The sequence below is a fragment of the Oryctolagus cuniculus genome, chromosome 2 (genome assembly GCF_051225735.1).
Source record: "Oryctolagus cuniculus isolate XC-2025 breed Fujian yellow rabbit chromosome 2, ASM5122573v1, whole genome shotgun sequence".
Lineage (NCBI taxonomy): Eukaryota > Metazoa > Chordata > Mammalia > Lagomorpha > Leporidae > Oryctolagus > Oryctolagus cuniculus.
Genome location: NC_142868.1, coordinates 183,848,348 through 183,865,676, shown reverse-complemented (window position 1 = coordinate 183,865,676; position 17,329 = coordinate 183,848,348). Strand labels below are relative to the sequence as shown.

The window sequence follows — 17,329 nt, the reverse complement described above, 5'->3', positions numbered from 1 at the left end:
TGTCGAATGGTCAGGAGCTGTCTTCCCCTCGCTGCCAGGGCCCTGCCCTCTGGGGCCAGCCAGAGCAAAGCTGGGTCCTGTTGTACATGACAGCCCTTCAGGTCTCTGAAGATGCAGAGTCTCCTTTGCTGCAGCCCACAGAGCTCCAGCGACCTCAGCTGCTGGCCGGCCCCGTGGAGGGTCCCTTCACCACGGCACGTCCTCCCTGGCTGCGCTCCAGCTCGTCAAGTGTCTCTTAAAAGGACACCAGGTGACAGGCCAGGTGGCTCAGGGAGAGAGGACAGAACCTCCTTGGTCCTGAGCATCGCGTTGCAGATATTCGGATGTTGCTGTAATGATTGTGGCATATTTGCTTAGAACACACATTCCTGCAAATGAAAAGAATAAAACAGTGTCTCCAGGGTCCGGCCGCCACTAGGCCGGCCTCTTCTTCTCATCAGAGTGGAGACTGTTGATCCTTCCTTTTCATAGAGCCCCCAGCTCAGCCCCCACCCCCAACCCCAACCCCCAGCCCCTTGGGTCATTCCAATGCCTTTCTGCCCCTATAAAGCCTTGGCCTTAAGAACAAATCACCTTGGCCTGCGGTTTTAGGAATTACTTTGGGTGTGACTCCGCCCAGCGAGCCCCACCCCACACCCCAGCAGTGCTCTCCCCCGGGCAGCTCCCATCCGCACCTGCTGGTGAGCGTCTCCTCCTGTCGCCCCCTCCCTCCCCACCCCTGCCCCGTGGTAGCTGTCAGAGCAGGACGTGAGCAGGCCTGGCACAGGGAACCTGAGATCCATCATTACAACATCACATGACCCCCAGAAACTGTGGCTAGAAAGCCCACTGAGAAACCAGCTGCTCCCCTGGGAAGCCCCGTGTGAGTTCTCCACCCTGGAGCCTTCTCACCTCTCAGGGACTGAGAACTGCACAGCAGGGCGGGGCGTGGCCTGCCCCTGGGGCTCAGAGCAGTGCAGCCATCAGCTCCACCAGCCCTGACCGGAAGGAAGCACAGGGACAAGACAGGCACACACCCCTGACCCAGGGCCCCAGTCATACCTGGCTCCCCACGGGCAAGGTCAGCCTTGGCTCCAGAGTGACACGTGACCACCAGAGGAGAGGGAAAGGGGACAGGGGCGGAGTCATCTCATGTCTGGGGCCTCTCTAGAGACACCTGCCCTGTACCCCTCCTGAGCAGAGCTGTGCCCTCGCTCGCGTCCCTGCAAGCACTAGGTGAGCATCCACGACCGAGGGTCATTTTAGGAAGCTGCCCTTCCACTATTTCAGGGAGTTGGGGTCCACTTAAAGAGCCCAGTGCCTTCCTGGGAGGGTGAATTCCTTTAGCAGTCGGCCATGCCCGCCCGCCGGAGTCCCGAGTGCCCTCAGGAGACAGCCACCCTGGCCCCATCAGTGTGCCTGGTAGGCCTCGCCCTCCATTCAGACCCAAAAGAGAACGTGTCGCCAAGGACCTCAGAGGCCCCTAAGCTCAGGAATTCCGTGTGGCCTTCTGAAGCCTCTGGGTCCATCTGGCCGTCTGCACAGGCAGGTTTCAGAAATTCTAATTGATCCAAAAATAATTCCTGTATTTTCAGTCTCTTCTATAAAGAGACGTTCGCTACCTTCAGGATTCCTGGTTTACTGTCACTGGTCCCAGAAAGCAGAGAAGTAGATGTGTGGCTTCCCCCGGCACTGGGGGTAACAATGCTGACCCTGCTGGCTGATCTCGGGCTGTGGGTCAGGGATTCCCATTCCGGGCAAGCTGGCTGGTGCACCCTTGGCACAGATGGGGAGAGGACGCTCTGTGAGCACCCTCGGTTTACAGTATTCGCCGGCATTTCTGTCTTCCTTGACACTGCCCAGGCGTAGGTGCTGGAGTGAGAACCAAGCTCAATGTCATAGCCTTCCCCGTGCCACAGCTTGAGGCTCCCCGCTTGCCGCTGGGCGTGTCTGGGCTAAGGATGAGCAAGACCCCAGTGCCTGTGTTGTATCTTAGGCGTGTGTATGATGTCCCTCAATATAAACTGGTGACTCTTGCGTTCATTCTTTATCTTCCAAAGTGGTGTGGGATGGATGGATGGATGGACAGACAGATAGATGGATGGACAGATGGATGGACACACAGGCAGGTGAGTGGGTGGATGTAATTCCCAAGGCAAATCCACAAGGGAAAGACGCACAGAGCCCTGGCCACCACGGAGGCCATCGCAGCTTGGGAGGCAACTGGCCCTGGGGAGTGTTCCCTGCGGCTGCATCCCCATGCAGTGTTGCCAATGCCGTGAAGTTAACGGAGCCAGTCTTCCCACGAAGGAGCCAATTCCGTGCAGTGATAGATACATCTTTGAAGTTAATGAGGTCTATTAATTGAGCGTATTCCCTTTCACATGGATGGAATTCCTGGAATCTACCAAACACCAGCATACCCATTTAGAAGCCATTTAGAACCGATGCCTCCTGTCTCGGTCACCAATGGATGGGAAGCCACCAGCACCCAGCTGGGGGACCCAGCGTCCCACCGACGCCCTACACAGCCTTTGGTGTCCTAAAAGCTCAACAGATGTCCTGTCTGGCCAGCCACTCTTGTCCTCAGCAAAGTCCTCGCGCAACCCAAGCGGACAAGCTGGTGATCAGGGAGAAAGGGAGACCTGGGGTTCACAGATACCCGAAGAGCAACAGCCAGAGCTCAGCCTGCTGACGGAGGCACAGGAACACAGCCAGCCCACCAGCATGTCAGAACAGCCATGCGCAGGGAGAGCCGTGCCAGGGGCCCAGGGCTCAGGGACGAGCGCTGGCCCAGTGTTACCAGGAAGGGCTGTGGATCGGGCACTGGCTAAGCAGAGACGCTAGGGCCGGCTGCAGCCAGAACAGCGGCCACCACACTGTGGCCCCAGCATCCCCTGAATACGCCATGGCTCTGCCCAGTCCCAGCCTCGTCCCCACTCACCGCCACTCACAGTTGCTTCTGAGCACAAAGTGGCTCTGTTGTGCCCACAGAACATCTGCTGAAGACAAACTTGTGTTGATAGCTCTTCCTTCACAAGCCCGGCCGTGTTATAAAAGGAAAGGGACCATCTGGCCCGCTTCTGGACCCCAGCGCCTGCTGGAAGAGATTCCTGTGCGAGAAGGCAGGGAGAAGCCGGCGTCAACTTCAGGGAACTATTTTGGGGCCGGAAAGGAATACTGCCTTCCCGCCGCCGAGGGAATGTCACCGGCAGACGCAAACCTGCCCTGAGGAGGCCCAGCCAGGGTCCCGTGCAGCCGAGACCCCAGAGTGAAGGGCCAGCCCGGAGGATGGCAGGACATGAGGGGAGGCACAGGGGCAGGGCGGTGAGCCCTCAGGAGCAGGTGTGAGGAGTGTCACGGGCATGTCTCTGTCGCACAGTCTGATGTCATCATTTGCATCCCCACTCCACCCCCATCCTGGCCTTGCCCTCGAGACAGGTGCCCCTGGGGCAGAAAAGCCCCCTTAGGGCTCGTCTGCTTCCAGCTCTTTGCAGAAGAGACAGGGAAGTCAGCGGAGAAGCCGGGCAGAGCGGGTGAGGGTGAGGGGAGCTGTGGTTAGCTCCTGGGAACTTTTAGAGGGAAAGCGTCTCCCAGCTTCCTGCCAGACACTCTTAGGCTGAAACTGCCCAGCAAAGGCCTGGCCTCCCTGCTCCAGGCAGGCGTCCCAGCCCCCCCACCCCACCCCTCGCCCGTTCCCCGACAGGAAAAGGCTTGGTTTCCACCAAAATCCATGCCAATTCCAGAAAGCTTGGAGTTGAGGCACATCTCACTGCTGACCAAGGCCACCCCTGTCCTGGCATGCAAAAGCGGCACCGTGGGTGGGGGCCAGAAGGGGGTCCTCTGTGGACACCCCTCGTTCCCTTTTCCTCTTGTCCCTGCCAGCTCGTCTGGCCCCGCTGGACACAGAGCTGTGCCTCTGTCCGTAGGAAGGGTCACGGGTTTCCTTCCATCCACTCCCATGAATGCACTGAATTCCCCCCGCTTGCAGGCGTTCATTTAGATTCCGAGGATGGACGCAGTCCCCAGCGTAGACTATTCAAAGCGCTAAGATTCCTAAAAGGTCACACTCCTTTCATTCCCGCCTCTTCTCACTTCTTTTCCCTTCTTATTGATTTCTTGGGGCACATAAGAAAACACAGTAGGCAAAGCCCACTACTTCCATTGAAATAAAATATTCCGCAGTCAAACCACACACCATAAAGAAATAATTGCAGTCTGTATATATTGCTAATGGACATCTCTCAGCAATTCCCTGTCTCATAAGCTTTAAACACAGACATTAGTATAAATATGCAGAAATCCCCATTCGGGCAAATTACTCTGCATTTCTGAACGGGAGGAAGATTAGCCATGTGCTGATATCTTTGAAGGAACTCAGCAGAGCAGGAAAGAGTCTCCAGCCCCCTCCGGGAGGGAGGCCGGGGCCGCCGGAAAGTCTCTGTGCAGAGCTACAGGCCTGGCCGGCAGCCCCTCCTCCCCAGGTGGGCATCCTGCCTCCCGGGCCTTCCAGGCTCCTGAGTCTCCACAGGAGTGAGAAAGCGAAGGCTGGGACCCGTTCTCCCCGGCCTCTCACCTGCCTGGCGGCATCCAGGCCTAAACAGCCCAAACCTGACCAGAGCCTGAAAAGGCTGATGGAGCCTCAGACCCTCAGGACCCAGGCTCTGAACGCTCCCTCTCTCCAGCCCTTGCCCCTCCTCTCACCCATCACTCCCACCCCTTCCCTCCTCCATCTCGTCTTTCCTGTTGGGGGCGGGGATCCTGCCCTTCCCCACCAAGGCAGGGAGGGGTCGGTCAACATTTTCTGGGCCCCACGGCCCACGCAATCAGAGCTGAGCCCCGCCTGGCCCCTGTGAGCACAGTGCCGTTGTCTGGGGGTGATAGTCTGGCCTCGCTGGTGGCTGCTTGGAGGGGAGGCAGTGGAAATGGGGCGAGCAGCCTGACGCAGGGTCCCCCACAAGCCCCTGCCACTCCACGGACCCAGAACAGGCCACGTGTCCCCTGGACACCCACGGCCTTGACGGCCTCTTCAGAGGCTGGGAGCAGGGGCAGGGAATGGCCTCAGGGGACACCAGGAGCCACGGGGAGGGTTGTGGTCAGACGCCGGAGGGGAGTGAGAAGCCAGGCCCGCCGCAGGCTTCCTGCGTGTTTTTCCTGGGTTCGCCTCTCTTTCCTGCAGCAGCATGGAGGGCTGAGGGAGGGGACCCTGGCATTCCGAGGCCTCTCAGGGCCACCTCTGTGTGCGGTGGCGGCCGAGGGAGGGCCCGGGAGCGAGGCCTGGCTCTCGGAGGCGCTGTTCCCTGGTGGGAAGCTGAGGCACAGCCTCTGTGTGGCAGAGCGAGCCCTCTCCTCAGCTAACCCGAGCCTCTGCGTGCACACTTCACTCAGCCTTCTTCCCCTCCGAGCATCTTGAGGGTCTATTTTCATGTCTGTCTCCCCCACTCAGCTGTGAATGACTTTGGAACACCCCCGCCCCTGGCCGATTTAGCAACTTTCTGTGAAATGTAAAAAGGGACCCTTCTCTCAAAGACCCTCGCCTGCCACCTACCAGAAAATTGTCAGAACAACTGAAGAAGCCTGTGATGACAGTGAGGCGTGTGGCACCCCCTGGGGTTGTGCAGCGCACATCCTGAGCAACCCACCTTCCAGAAGGGCTTCTAAGGGCGTTGCGTGTGCGGGTCATATATTCAAAAGTTCACGGAACATGGAATGAAAGGTATGAGTTTATTTGGGTGCAAAAAAAATTTTTTGCATAGTACATTTAAAAAATGCATGTTATGAAAAAAAACCTATGCATGGATTTCAATTTTTTTTTTTCCTGCAGCAAAAGAAACCCACACTTTCAATTCCAGTGCTCCATGAGCATTCTGAAGGGCCCCTGTTTGATTTCCATGACTCTTTGGGGCGGGTAGCACCATGGCCCATGATCAAACCTGGAAGTGACTTTGCCGTGTCTGCCCAGCTGGTCAGAGGCGGTGCGGGGATGGACGCAGGACAGTCCTCGGCCCATCGTTCACTGGTTGCGGCTCTGGTCTGTGGGCACTCAGCAGCACCTGCCGTTGCAACCACACGCACAGCCTGGCTTCCGCCCAGCGCAGCCTCCCCTCTGCCCACCTCCCAGAATCTCGGCTTCCTCATTTGGAAAGTGAGCAGCCGGCCCCAGACTGGAGGGAGAGCCCTCACACATGCCCAGACTGTGCCCCACGCTGAGGAGCCCCGAGTCCCACGAGGACACGCCTGTCAGCTCCTCCTCACCAGGGCCTTCGGCTCAGCCCACTCGGCCAGCCTGACACACTCAGCCTCTACCTTGGCTGCCTCCGCCCCTCTGGGTGGCTGCGCTGCCTGCCCACCATCCTGGCACCTCCACTCTGCTCTGGCCCTTCAGCCCCGGAGCCTAACCCCGCCCAGGCGTCTGACGGCACTGCCCTGTCCTCACCACTATGTCCCGACCCCACTCACGCTGGCCTTTAGCCTGGCCCCCTCTAGAACTGCCCACAGGCCCTAGTCTGGGAGGCTCCAGCCCCTGGGAACCCAGCTCCTCCCCTGGGGCGGAAGGCGGCCAGCTCACGTGGAACTGGCGTAATCCGAGGCGTCAGGCCAGACTTGGTTCTGTCAGGAAAAGAAAGAGAAGCCCCAAGAAACCCGGGCGAGCCTCCATGCCACAGGGCCAGGCCCCTGCCCACCTGAGCTCCCACTGGGGGCTTGGCTTGCAGTCCTCCTGGCACAGGGGCAGGGGGACAGGGAACTTCAAAAAGTTCATGGAAACTGGGTGTTAGTAAACAAGAGACGTGGAGTTCAATTTTTTTTTTTTTTTTGCACCCAACTAATTTTCTTTTATGATTGACTGATTGATTTGAAAGGCAGAGTTAGAGAGAGAAGGAGAGGCAGAGAGGTCTTCCATCCACTGGTTCACTCCCCAAATAACTGCAATGGCCAGAGCTGGAGTGATTCAAAGCCAGGAACCAGGAGCTTCTTCCAGGTCTCCCACATGGGCGCAGGGGCCCAAGCAGTTGGGCCATCTTCTACTGCTTTCCCAGGCCATTAGCAGGGAGCTGGATCGGAGGTAGAGCAGCCTGGACTTGAACTGTCGCCCATATGGGATGCTGGCACTGCAGGTGGCGGCTTTACTCACTATGCCACAGCACCGCTCAACTAATCTTTTAATTCCATTTTTCCATGAGACTTTTGAGGTGCCCTCATACATCCCCCAAGGACATGTCCTTACCCATCAGAGAGCAGGGGAGCCCCCACTGGCCCCTGTCTGAGGCCGAGAGCAATCCCCAGGCCCGCTAGGACAAGAGGTGATGCCCCTGCCACTAGATTCTGAAAAGTGGTCTCCACGACCTCTGGGCCTCTCGGCAGCCAGATGCATGCGCGAGGATGACTCCACGGGACTGCCCAGCCCTCCAGAGCCGCGCGCTGCAGCTGAGGGTCACCGGACACCCCCAGCACCCACACGCCGCCAGGGCCCGGCTTTTGGTCTGTTTGGTTCTCCCTTGCTATCCCCAGCGCTTAGCACATGGTAGGTGCTCAGTAAGTACTTGCTGGACAGGGAATGGCTGCAGCTGGCAGCGACTGGTGCTGTCCACTGGGCCAACGTGCAAACGCCACAGTGATGGGGGCAGAGAGCAGGAGGGTGGGAACCGGGAGACAGAGCCTAGAGCAAGGCCAAGTTGGGCCACCTTCAGGTGAGACCCGTCTGAAGAAGCCAGCGCGTCTTCTCTCGCTCAGTAGCTTCTGCGGCTTTCCGTCTCCTCAGCCTCCCTCTCGCCGTCTTACCCTTGGAGGACTTTGCTCCCGGATGGCTCCTGGCTCTGTGCTGGTCATGCCCCTGAGCAGTGACCAGCCCTGTCTCCTGCTGCCACTGCAGGGGACTTTGGCCAAGATAAGCCCGGGGCCATGTGAGGCCTGGGCAGCTTCTAGAATTGCAATTTCTGTGCTCCGCAGTTGAGTTCAGCAGCCACCCAAAAGCCTGGGGTGTCCTCACCACCTCCAGTACACAGCCCAGGCCCCTGGGAGCAGTGCCTTGGGCCCTCCCACCAGCTCTGCCCCCTCCCAGAGCTCCCAAGCCCCCCTCCACATCAGGACCACATCAGGTGCTCCTTGGTCCCTGGGCCTGCCCTTCCCCGGAGACCCCTACGTCTTGGCCCTGCCCTGCGGAAGGTGTCCAGGCGAAACAGGAAGCAGTGACACGCGGTGCCTTAAAGCCCTAAACGCAGAGGGTGGAGGCGAGCAGAGCCTGACTGAGCTCATGGCTGTCTCCGGTTCTCAGCGTTCCCATCTGGACGGCAGGAACACGCCGTCGCAGCACGGTACTGCGCGTCGTGCGCGGGTCTTGGAGCCGGCGGTGAAGCATGCGAACTAGGTGCGGGCTCTTCGGGGACGAGAAGCAGGGCCGGACGCTGGGGAGTCAGATGGCTGCTGCGAGCCGGCGCGGATGTTGTGAAAGTGCCCCTTGGCCAGCACCGGCCACGCGCGCGCCTCGGGGCCTCGGGATGTCCTCGTCCTGGCCAGGCCCTCACACGCGGACCTCGGGGGCGGCGGCGACTGCGCAGGCGCCGGGAGCTCGGCCAGGGCAGGGGCGGGGCCACCTCAGGGGCGTGGCCCCGCGCGCGGTGACGTCACGATGAGCGCGCCGCCCGGGGCCCGCCCCGCCGGGCGCCGCCGTCACGTGGCGCCGGGGAACGTGCCGTCCGGGGGTCCCCGCGCGCGGAGGCGGCGCGTCCGCCAGGCTTATTTGCATAGGCGCGCGCTGGTATTTATAACTTCTCCTCAGTCGGCTCCGAGTTATTGATGTCTTAAAGTGACTTTAATCTGAGCCTTCTCTTCTTCAAATGGGCTTTTGATTTCCGGAGTGATATTATACATGGCTGTAAGCTATTGACTGAGCGATTGCCGTGGTGAACTCAATGTGCTGATGTTGAAAATCTGCGATATAAATAAACTTCCTCTGGTAGAATCATTATAAAGCACAAGCAGCAGAAATTTATGGAAAGAACAGATTAAATGCTTAGGCTTAAATTCTTCAGTGTGCTGCTTGCCCTAAACTGCTGTGTCTGGAATTCGGGCTGCTGATTCAGGTGGAAAAAATCAAACGAACACATCGCCTGTCGTTGCATTTTTACTATGATCTATTGTGTTGCCGACAGAGAAAGCTGCAGCGCTGCCATTGATAATCCTGGTGAAAACTTGGAGCATAAATTATTGAGACGTGTAGTTTCTTTTCGGAGTGGTTGGGGACTGGGGCGCGGAGCCCCGTAAAGAAATATAACATCAGTATATGCTTATGCATTGTAATGTGGGACATTTTTATGTCCATAATAAAACATTCTGCCTACAACTATGTTTATGAAAGCAACAGATAGAAAGATCCATACCGCCACTTAATAGAGTTAATCACCTCCCATCGGAACGTTCTAAAAGGCTTTTTATTGCCTGCTGGAAAACGCTGACCATAATTAATACCCTGCACTGTCAGGTGCCAATCAGAGGGCTGGGAGGAACTTCCCAGCACACACAGAGCCTCGGAGAGGTCTGGGGTCCCGTCCAGTGGTCTGAGCTCCAAGTGTCTACGTAGGAACCTGGACTGGACCGTGGCTGGGGCTCTGGGCTCTGCTTCTGTGGAATTCTGAGTTTCTTCTGCTCTCTAGGCTCTGAGTTGTGGGCTGGTCTGAGCTCTGAATTCCAGACCTGGAGTGACCACCAGATGGTAAAAGGTCCCCAGCGACACTTATCCTCAGGGCTAGGAGGAGGGAGTGGCCAGCCTCCTGGGGTGAGTTCACTCTCAAAAGAGAAGGATTTCCCGCCAGTTCCCCGCCCAGAAGAGGGGAGCCTTCGCGAGGCCAGCCTGTGGGTGAGGGCACAGCCCACCTGGGACAGACATCCGGCACCTTGGCAGGGCCCACAGCCAACCAGCCAGGGAGGCTCGGGAGCTGATCACTCCCCTTCTCCTCCGAGGTGTGTCGTTGTCACACCAGTCCAGTGTTGCAGGCATTTGGGGAGTGAACCAGCAAATAGCAGCTCTGCCGTGTTCTCTTTCTCTCTGTGTCTCTCACATTAGAAAGTTAGATAAAGCTGACCAGGGGGCGGCGGGGGAGAGTGCTCTCCAAGACCTGGGCCTCTCTCAGGCGCCCGGGTCTGGTGGAGCTGGAGTCTGCCGGTCCCGAGGTGCAGAATGCTCCGAGCAGGAAAGCTCATTTTCCTCTTGGAAAGTTGGACCACCAAGAGCTGAGAGTGCCCCCCTGAGGGCAGCAAGGCCGGGCTTTGTCCCCCGACAGAGCGGGGTGGCCCTCCTTCTCACTGTTGGCCAGGAACCCTGGGCTGTCTAGGGGCTGGGATATGGGTAGGGGGTCACCCCGGGGCCCAAAGCAGCGGGGGCTCGAGAGGTTGTCACGGCATCCCTTTGTGGAGACAGTCACACCTGAACAGACCGCACGCCCTCTGGTCCGAGCTGCACCACAGCCTGAAAGGCCTGGGACCCCACACCAGTGGCCAGTGCTGCCCAGAGTTGCCGGCTATGCTCAGGTCAATTTCTCTTTTTTCCTAGGGGGTCTTTCCCACTGTGGGCTGGGCCCTGGGTCCGGGGAGGCACTGTCTAGCCTTATCCACCTGGAGGCGAGCGCCACAGCGGGGCCAGGCCGTGCCTGCAGCACCCCAAGTTGTGCGTGAAGTCCCAAGGGCACGGGGAGAACAGCGAGGCAGGGGTGTTGTGAAGGAACGCGCATTCCCGCCATAGTCACCCAGACTGTACGGAGCGGCCGTCTCCTTGCCTAGCAGCCACGCTCCCTGCCCCCGCGGGCCACAGTGCCCCCAAGTGGCCAGGGTGTCTCCCCGCCGCTGCAGCACCTGCCCAGATAAGAAGCTGCCTGCGCTATTCCAAGGGCTGTCAAAGGCAGGCTGAGAGATTCCACAGCGCGCAGGCAGAGCTCGGAGTCGCATCCCAACCCCAGCAACCGGGGCAGCACCAGGGGCTGGGTGCTCAGCCTCAGGAGATCACCCTGGCAGGCGGGGAGCCTTGGGGAAGAGACCGGGGCTGGAGCCAGCAGGTTCAGAGCTTGCGCCTCAACAAAGCAAGAGTGTCCTGAAGTGGTGGAGGCCATGCTGGTCGCCAGGCCTGGGAGGAGTGGCCCATGAGCGCTGGACACAGGCATAGCAGCCCTGGAGGAAGCATACATGGGGGCTCCTATCTCTGATCTCGACAGGGCAAGCGTTTTTCCGAAGCCCAGTGTCTCCCGATTTCTAACCCAACAAACAGCACGTGCAGGGCATCCTGTCCAAAAGGGTCAAGTGTCTGGGCCCACGCAAGCCCACCTAGACAGGTACAGCACGAGGGGCAGCCCCGCCCTCGTGGGCAGAGCTGTCCTCTGGCCCCCCGGCTACTGCTAGGGCCCCCTTTTTCTTCCTGATCTCCGGTGCCCGCTGGCCTGCAGCTCCTGATCCCTCCCTGGCCTGTGGCCTTCAGTGAGCCCTCAGGCCTGAGCGGGGGTGTGGAGGAAGCGTGGTGGGCAGAGCCAGGCTCTGGTGAGTGTCCTTGGGGGCCTTCTGGAATGAGTTTGCTAATAGAAATGTAGTTCTGGAAGATCCCGATAGCACCTGTCATTAACCCAGGCACCCTGCCCGGAGTTCTCACCAAGAAATCGGGGGCGGCTGCTTGCAGGTGGGTGAGTGATTTGCAAGGACCACAAGAATATTTGCATAAACATATGTATAGAAGTTTGTATTTATTTGCATTCATTTGCATAAATTGCTGGCTCTTTGAGCTGTTGTTCCTTAATTTTATTTTATTTTTTCCAGTAAATTTCTTTGAGCTCTGAATGAAAAAAAAAAAAAAAAAAACTGGACACCTTGAGAGTAAGAACCAAAAGGCAGAACCAACAGCAGCACCTGGGCATGAGCCTGGAGGTTCCCAAACCCTGCTGCACGTTAGAACCTTCTGAGAGCCCTAGGGATCCCTGGTGCCTAGCTCACTACTCTCCCCCACCCCCTACTAGAGAAGCAGAAACTTGGGTGCAGTCCGGGCTTCAGCGCAAGGTTTCAGATGAGCCCAGTGCAGGCTGAGAACCAGGGCCGCAGACAGGACAGGCCTGTGTCAGAGTGAACCGGCGCCAGCCTCCAGCTGAGGCCACACGGTCCTCAAGTCAAGGGCATTCAGATGCTTGCCTGTACCGAGGTGCTGGGCGCACTGCCCACAGTGAGCGCTCGGTCACCCTGCCTCCCACCCTCACCACCGCTGCAGACGTGAGGATCCGGGGCCCTGGCTGCCCCCTCCTGCTGGGAGTCAGCCCGAGGACCCTGGGCCTAGAGGGTGGTGCCTGCTGCCTGCCTGCGGGGCCTGTTCCTTCTGATCTGTGGCCGCGGTCAGTTCGCCTTCAAGGTGACCTGCAGGCAGGTGACCGCACTGCTGCGCAGAAGCCTGGGAGGGTGAGCTTGTGTGCAGCGAAGCCTGCCCAGCCCTGCGCACCTGTCTCCAGGCCCAGAGAGCAGGGAGTGCTGGGGCTCCCAGGCTCAGCTGTCTGGGGAGCGGAGTGCTGAGTGTCTGGAAATGCATTCAAGGAGGGCTGGTCCCCAGGGCTCCACACTTTCCTCTACCTGTCACCCACTGCAGACTCAGCGTCCATGGTCCCGCTGGCGATTCCCTACGCCTGTGCCCTGGCCCCTGGCCCCTGGACAGCTTCCTCCATGGCTGCTAGCTCCCGTGCCTTCTCCACGACATCTTCTCCAATCCAGCAGCCACTTTCCTGTCCCCTCCAGCCCTCCGCTAAAGCTCACCTGAAGCTTGTGCGAGACCCCAGCGATGCCGGACGCTGGGGCACAAGGACCTGTCAGATGCAGGCTCTGCTTTGGAGTGCTTTCCTTAGTACGGCTCCAGACCCACTCCTGCACTTCCAAGTGCCCACCATGAATGGGGCGAGGTTCAGGGCAGGCCCTGCCGATCTGGATTACGGGGTCAGAGAACGGCCAGACCCTGGCTGCAGAAGTCAAGCCGGGAGGGAAGTTCTGGTTTTAGGAGCTCCAGGAGGCCGAGGAGAACGTATGGGAGCCGAGGGGCCACTTCCAGTGGCAGCTAGGGAAGCCGGGTCCACGGTGCTCCCAGATCCACCTTTGCTGGGACTGCTGGGTTCATCCGGGGCCCTCAGGAGCCCCTTTGGTGTGCAGACCCCACTAATACCCAGGTCAGCTGTGCTGGGGACGTCCTTTTTTTCTCCCCAGCCTGCTCCCTGGCCTGACTACAGCCCCTAACGACCCAGGCCTCAGATGTGCCTAACCCCCACTGCCACTCCAGCAAACCCGCTCAGGGGCTCTCAGTCCGTTCCCCCCACCTCCGCCCACCGGAGGCAACCCTGACCCTGAGAGAGAGCAGGGCTGGAAGCTCCAGGAGCCTGGACGGTCTCTGCTTCTAGGAGGAGTTTTGGCCCAAGGCGGACACCATTGAAGTTGACCACTGAAGGAGAGCTGGGCAGGAAGGCCCTGGCCCATGGAACAAGGACAGCTCCTGGATCAGGCTGAGCCGTGCCTCCCCCATCCCTGGGCCCTGGAGGGTGGCTGTGGCTGGAGTCCAGGAAAGCCCTCAGCCGGATTCTGTGTGATCGCAGCTGCCCAGACCACCCCCACCCCCAAAGTGGCCACCGCGTCTCAAGACCCCAGGGCCGGCAAGGATTCTACTTCCTTGCCCTTACGGTCAAGGTCATTCACTCACTCAGCAATGGACTTGGCAGAGGGGTGGGCCAAGGGCGGAGGAGCAGAGGGCAGCACAGAACCTGGTCACCCAGAGTGGGCGGGCACTGGAGGAGGCCGAGGGGATTCCAGGTGGAGGGAGCAGCCTGGACAAGGTGGCCGGGCCACCGGGCTCCTCTCTGGACTTCCTGCTGCGCCCTCACTTCCTGTTACGGTTTGGGTAATAGCTGTGATGTCCCTCAAAGACCGTGTTGGGGATTTGGCCCCCAAAGTCTTATGCTAATGGTTCGTGGATTAAGGGTAGAGACTTGATCTGATTACGGCCTTTAGAAGGAGAGCCCAGTGGGCGGCCTTTAGGTCACTGGGGCGTGCCCCTAGAAGGTCCTGCTGGCCAGAGGGTTGGTTATTTAAGCTAAGTTCAGCACAGTTTCCCTGTGTGCATCTCACCTTGCCACGTGATGGTCCCCCGCCGTGCACACTGTCTCCGTCAGATGTCAGACCCATGGGGCCGCCGGCTCAACCTCAGACTGCGAACCTCCAAACTGTAAGCTGGAATACACCACATCGCTCCACTTGGCATTTTGGTGAAAGCAATGGCAAGCTGACTAATGCGCCTGCTGTCCCCGCACCCCAGCCCCAGCAGGTGTATAACCATCTGTTGAACCCAGGGAGCTCAGGAGCACAGAGCCAAACTGCCAGGTCATGCTGTCTCCTCCCACCTCGCCCAGGGCCCAGCATCCAGCGGTGCTCCCCGAGTGCTGGCGATGCTGCTGGACACAGCCTGACCAGTGAGGTGGGGCTCGGCTTTCCAGCATTTGTGCCCCCCTCAGCCACTCCTGGTCAGTGTCTGAGCCCAGGGGCTGGCACCTAGAGGTCCCCCAGGAGCAGAGCCACATCCAAACACACAGGCCGGACCCTGGCAGTGCAGGACAGCACCGGTCACTTGGGGAACTGTGTCAATGTATTCATGAATACGGGACTGTGGTTTTATTCTCAAGTCTTGGCAAGCTCAGCTTCCCAAGAAAAAACGCCTGGCAAGCCAAATACCTGCAGGGAAGTGACACAGGCAGAGAGCGATAGCGTGAAGTCCAGAAGCCCAGCTGACATCACGGGGACAGCAACTGTCCCGTGTCCGGGAAATCGACGCAGGGTGTTAAGGAGCACAGGCCCCTGTGCGCACACAGGCCTCTCCTTCCTGTGTCTGGAGGCGCAGGTGCATGGGCGCCCCCTAGAGCCACACCTGGGACAGCTCCCGGTGTGAGACAGAGCAGTCAGGCTCTGGCATACTGGGAATGAGAGGTGCCATCCCTACCCACCGGAGCTTGTCTGTCTAGCCAGAAGACAGAATTGGGCAGGCAAAGTCACATAGCCAGGAGGAAGAGATGGCACAGGATGCTGGGAGACAAGAAAGCATGATCGAAGGGGATGGGAAGACAGGGAGAGTCAGCAGAGACCACCGTTGGGCCTTCCTGGGGTCCCTCCCCCAGGCTGGGGCACCCTGGGGACTCTGCTCACCTATCTGATGGGCAGGGTGTGTGCTGGTCCCTATGTCAGGTATACAGGGCAGTGAGAGGGGTGCAGCCCAGGCAGGGTGAAAGGCTAGCTCCTTCCCAGGGGCCGCGGTTCCCCCCAGCTCTTGCCAGGGCTGGCGCAGGTACTTGAAGGCACCCATGACCTCTAACCCTATGCAGGGCCTGCAGCTGGGGCCTGAGAACCTGGAGGGTGCAACCCCTCCCTCTGTTGAACTGAGCAGGATTTCCTAATACCCTTTAATGACCATGGCAATGACCTGTGTGGTCGTAAAATACCATTAGTGTTAGAAACTAGAAAGGACCCCCAGGCATTCGCCTCTCTGAATCGCAGGAGGCAGGTGTGCTGCCCAGACCTGGTACAGACAGGACTGGCGGGGGTGGGGGGTTGGGCACAGATGGAGAGCCTGGGACCGATACTTCTGGAGGGAGGCTGCACAAGACACACACACACACACACACACACACACAGGCTTTCTCCTCGCCTGCCTCCGAACTCCTCATCCTCCCCGGGCTGCAAATTCTCCCTCGAATGGATTCGTGGTGCTCTGAGATGCCATTAGCCCCTGGCATCTGGGGTTTCCGTTTCATTTCCCTCTTTACCTGGGTAACTGAACTGATTGTACTCCCAGCTCTGGTTCACTAATTCTTGCAAATCCTTTAAAACTATTGATTTATTTGCTGGACTGTGGCTCTCAGAATTCTTGGGAAATAATGGCTTTTGCTAAAGCCAGTGGAGGAGACCTGTGGCTGCTCCCTCCCCTCTTTCCACCCTCTCTCCTCTGCCTGTTCCCCCTCTGCTGCCCTTCCCCAGCCCCTCTTCCCACCCCCTCTCTGAGCTGTCCGTCACCTGGGGCAGGGGACTGATTGTCCCGGAGCCCCAGCTGGACACATCTCTGTGGGATTAATTAAGTCCCCAGGAAGAATCCCGCGTGGCGAGGTTTTGTGGAGTATGGCACGGAGAATGGAGGCTCCAGGGTTGCGTCTGCGACGTGGGGCTCTTTGTCTCTAGCTGGCGAATACCAGGTCCTGCGCCAGGGCCCTGGTGCTCTTCCATTTCCAAAGCAGGTCCTACGCTCGGGTCTGCAGCATTGAGTGCAAAGGCCTGGGGGCCCCTTCCGACCACGGCACAAACAGCTGTCCCACCCACGTGTCCCAGGAATCCTAGGTGGGGGTAGGTCTGTGGGGGGCTTGGCATGGAGGAGGGTGAAAAGCCCGGCCACCCTGGGGAGGCTGAGCTCCCTGTGGCCCTCTCTTGCCCAGGGCTGCCCACCAGCCACTTCCGCCACATATGCAGAACCCAGATGTGCACAGAGTCAGGTTTCAGGCTCTGCACCTGTGCCCTCTCTGCTCCACCTAGGCGCGGGGCTGTGCGGGAGGGTGTGGTGGCCGCATCAGCTCCTCGCTGTGCCTTCTTGGGGAATATATCTTGAGCAATCTGCCTGGAGGCACCTGCAGTTCTCCACTCTTCCTACATCCCTGAGTCTGATAGAAAATGAACTTGCCACGGGCTCAGTTCCCAGGAAGCCGCACGTGCACTTAATGCACCCAACCTGCCCAGAGCCCTCACCCAGCAACATGCACACCACTGTGGTGGCCCCTGGTGGCGACCCCCGCGGGGAAGGTCACGCTGCACACACCCAGCCCTGGGAAAGGTCAAACCTCGAAATTTCAAGTACCATCAGAAAGTCACAATCCTGAGGCAAACCATCCCAGCTCAGGCCTGTGTGTATTTGGAAATCCGACGTCTTGCCTCTAAATGGTGATAAAAGAGGTGGAAGGTGAGCAAGGCTGAGGGTCCAGCCCAGGCCTGGGGCTCCTCTTCCCAAGAAGGCCCTCTGTGCCTCCCAGCCTGAGCACCAAGGCCTGGGCCCCACCCTGTTGTGGGCACACCCAGGAGAAGGGTAGGTAGCCGGTGCATTGTTTCTGAACCCCATGCCCTGCCCAGAGGTGGGGGACGCTGGGGTGCCAGGTTCAGGGACTCCTCCCTCAACCCCAACCCTCGGGGGAACCTGCAGATCTCACAGCTCGGCCTCCCCAACAGAGCTCAGAGCCCCTCCACTGCCCCCAGCCACCCCTCCCCCCAGCCGCCGTCAATGCATTCACCCACCCAACAGCAGCAGGGCCCCTCTCTCCCACCCTCCGTG

The 17,329-nt window shown here is 59.2% G+C and overlaps 1 protein-coding gene across 8 annotated transcripts in view; it reads left to right on the top strand.

Moving 5' to 3' along the window:
* The window catches only part of KLHL29 (kelch like family member 29), a 283,481-nt gene that overhangs the window by 239,242 nt on the left and 26,910 nt on the right, over positions 1 to 17,329 (top strand). The window lies entirely within an intron of this gene.